A 4110-nucleotide genomic window follows, 5' to 3' on the forward strand; every position below is an offset into this window, starting at 1 on the left:
AAGTAATTGTTGATAGATATGCACTTATTGCCATTTTATTATTCATATTTTTGATTTTTTTTTTGGTCTTAAATAAGTCTCTCTAACATTCTTTGTAATACTGTTTTGTTGTTGATGAACTCCTTTAGCTTTTTTTTTGTCTGGGAAGCTCTTTATCTGTCCTTCAATTTTATATGATAGCCTTGCTGGGTAGAGTAGTCTTGATTGTAGGTCCTTGTTTTTCATCACGTTCAATACATTGTGCCAATCCCTTCTGGCCTGCAAAGTTTCTGTTGAGAAGTCAGCTGACAATCTTATGTGAGCTCCCTTGTAAGTTTCTAGTTGTTTTCTCTTGCTGCTTTTAGGATTCTTTCTTTGTCTTGAACTTTTGCCATTTCAATCATAATGTGTCTTGGGCCTGTTTGGATTCATTTTTTTGGGAACTCTCTGCACTTCCTGGGCTTATCTGTCTATTTCCTTCACCAGGTTAGGAAAGTTTTAAGTCATTATTTCTTCAAATAGGCTCTCAATTCCTTGCTTTCTCTCTTCTCCTTCTGGTACCCCTGTGATGTGAATGTTGTTATGCTTGATGTTGTCCCAGAGGCCCCTTAAACTATCTTCATTTTTTTTTCCTTTTGCTGTTCCAATTTTTGGGTGTTTTCTACTACCTTGTCTTCTAAATTGCTGATTTGATCCTCTGCTTTATCTGGTCTGCTGGTGATCCCTTCTAGAGCATTCTTCATATCAGTTATTGTCTTCTTCTGACTGGTTCTTTTTTATGGTTTCTATGTCTTTTTTTTTAAGCTTACTACCTGTTTGTTCTTAGTTGCCTCTTTAAAGACCCTATTTCCAAATGCAGTTATATTCTGAGATACTGGGGGTTAGGACTTCAACATATTAGTTGGGGGGGACCCAATTCAGCCCATAATAATACTTATGCATATATATGTGTGTGTGTGTGTGTGTGTGTGTGTATACATATATGTATATGTTTTTAAATACTTTATTACCATTAATGTTAACTAGTATCCTTAGTAGATGAATATAATTGAACTAACAGTTTTGTCTGATCACTGGGCAAATGAGTTGTTTCTGAGAACTGTAAGAGAATAAGTGAAGACAAACACCAGAGGAAGTTCCAGGGCAACTGCAGTCACACATTACCCTGGAAGCTGCAGGTCAATGGCAGCACATGAATTCTCGACCTGGGGCAGCAGTGTGCAGCATGGTGCTATAGTGTTGCACCACAACCCTGGTAGTTGCTGTCTACAGTTCACATGTTCTTTACTGGAAAATGCACACATTTAAGGAACTGTTATCCTACGTTGATCACCAACCCAGATGTCTGTAGTCTTATCAGAAAACTTAACATTAGGTGGGGTTTTTTTTTAGCTATCCTGTCACTTCAAATCTTATAGCCCACTTTAATGACTCAAAGATAAGAGTTACACTTGTGTATGTAGTTATGGCTTAACAGGAAGGCAGTTAACTTGCTTTGCTTTTAAGAAGCACAAACAGTATAAACTTAAATGATGGTTTGGCAACAAGCATAAATGTACAGTAAAGAGGTCAGTCTTTTAAGACTAAAGCCAAAAGCTATTTTAGTTCATTAAAATACATTTCACAGGCCACTGTAATGTGTCTGGCACTAACTCCAAATGCATCCAGCAGCTCACTGACTGCTCACTCTGAGGCACTCCTGGCACAGCCTGACATACCAGGATGTCAGGCTCCATGGAAACAGCTGCATAGATGGCCTCCCGGATGCCACCTTCTGGGTGGTGATCCTCCACTGTGATAATCAGGTCATCTTGTGGGGCGTAAATAAGGGCAGTTTCTGGTAGGCTGCTCTGAAAGTAGTAGACCCGCTTGGTATTGGCCAGGAACAGCATGCTTTGTGGAGAAGACGTCACTTGGATAGAAAATGGTATGGTTGGGTATGTCTCAGAACATGGCTAGATCCTCCAGGGCTATCAGGAAGGGGCCATTTTCACCAACAGACACACCTCATTGGGCCCCAATAAGGTTGATGCTGGTTTGAGAGATGGCTTCCATCTGGATCTCATCAAATGCTTGGGTCAAAGAGGCAGTGAAGGTGCTAGCAAAAGTAAAAGTCTGACCACCAGTGGTGCATCCCAGCGCCATGCTCGCTATGACTTGCTCAGCAATCGATGAAGTGCTCAGGGTGCTCCTGAATATCTTAGAGAAGTTGGAGTTTTTGGTGTCACCGTTCAGCACAGTCACTCTATCATTTTTGCAGCCCAGCTTAACAGAGCCAAACGATGTGCTTTCCGAGTAGCTCCCATGTCACTGACTTTGTAAGCAGGTGAAGAGGTAATCTCTATGTTCATGGTGTTGATTTCAGTAGAGTCTTAAATTGGGGATTTCCTGTTGGTGTGTATCTGGCTCTCACATAGTTTGATAATTGCATCTGTTCTTTCTTTTGGGATTGGCTTTTCATGCCAATTTTCTGCATCTTCAACATTCGGGGTGCCCCGGCCCTTCAAGGTCTTGGCAACTACAGCCGTGGGCTTGTTCTTCACCTGAGTTGTTTGCCAGAACACCTGGCACAGTGCTTCCACATCGCGGCCACCCATCATGAAAGTATTCCACCCAAAGGTTCTGCAGCACTTCTGATAGATGTCTATCCAGGGCTGGAGGGACAAGGCACCACTGTGACCCAGGCAGCTCACAGTGAACATGGCCACGAGATTCTCCAGACTGTAGTGCGAAGTGAAGGCCAACACCTCCCACGGAGCCTCCGAACCCTCGCCATCTCCCACTAGGCAGAACACCCAGTTGCCGGCCTTGTCAAAGTACTTGCCAATATACGCCATCACAAGTGCAGCCCCCAGTCCTTGTGTGAGCCATCTGGTTGCCACATCAACAAACGACAGTCTCTTTGAGAGGATGAATCAGTTGTTGTGTGGGTTCTCTGGGTGCGTGTTTATACCTCATGATGTGGAAGAGCAGCACGGACATGATCTCAGCACCACTGCTGCATGATGTGTGCATACGTGTAGGGTATGCTCAAACCTCCATCACGCTGGGGCTGCTGCTTGGCACTATGCCAAAAATATTTTTGAATGGGGACACATTTATAAAAGTATTAGGTAAGGTAAATTTATAAGAAAATAGAATTTATATACAATAGATAATAGAATTTAAAATAATTTACACTAATTTATTTAGGAATGCACTTGCAATAACGAAGCTGGACTAGACAGAATGTTGAGAGAAAGTTAAAAAAGAAAACAAATGAACTATGATAGTCATAAACAGAAGAGAGAAAGAGAATGCAGAATAAAGAAAGACAGAAGATTAAAAAAAAAGGTTAGATTGTACAAAGTGACAAGGAAAGAGAGCAGCTTTGTTTGTACATTTGTCTGTGTTTTTCGGCTGCTGGAATTGTTCCATGGTTCAATTTATTCTATTAATAAAATCTGATGGTTTAAGACATTAGAAATAGGGAATGGAAAAATATTACATTTTCCCAGCCAAACCAAACTTACCCCTTGACTCTTATTTTCTGAAGTTGGCCCCCTATAGACATCACTTTTGCCAACTGCTAGTATCACAGAAACACCAAAACCTCAGATTTTAAAAAAATTAAATGAAGGAAAATTCAAATTTGAAAGCTAAATATCTTTTTGAATTATATGGGCATAGACTACTTATATTTCCAACCTTTTCTCTTTATTCTATTTAGAATAACATCATTTGGACCAAAAATATCTAACTCAAGTGTGGGAAAGATTGATTGATGCAAAAATTCTAGAGAAGAAGCAGAAAAATAAGCATATTCCTTCATCTAAGTTTTGGACTCAAAGAACCCACCATAAGGTAGAAATAATGTGTGAGGTATGTTTTTATAATTAACACACACTTTTAGTATAAGATTCTTCTGTAAAAACTTGTAAACAATAGAAATGTTCATTATATAGCTTATGCAAGTACCATATAATTAATCCATGAACGATTTAGTTCCACTCGGGCATTCAGAAGGCAAATGTTATCCGTTTCTATATATTCAAAATTTTCAGCCAAAAATATTTTAACCATATAACTTAACAGCACACAGAAAAAAATACAAGTAAAAGTGAAAAATGTGTTTTGCAATGAATCTGCCAC

At 39.7% G+C, this 4110-nt stretch overlaps 1 pseudogene; it reads right to left on the reverse strand.

The window, feature by feature from the left end:
• Positions 1–1580: 1580 nt before the first annotated feature.
• Positions 1581–2982, reverse strand: LOC109387683 (transketolase-like protein 1 pseudogene; annotated as a pseudogene).
• Positions 2983–4110: the final 1128 nt, after the last annotated feature.

The sequence above is a fragment of the Hipposideros armiger genome, unplaced genomic scaffold (assembly GCF_001890085.2).
Source record: "Hipposideros armiger isolate ML-2016 unplaced genomic scaffold, ASM189008v1 scaffold_166, whole genome shotgun sequence".
In the NCBI taxonomy this organism is placed as follows: domain Eukaryota; kingdom Metazoa; phylum Chordata; class Mammalia; order Chiroptera; family Hipposideridae; genus Hipposideros; species Hipposideros armiger.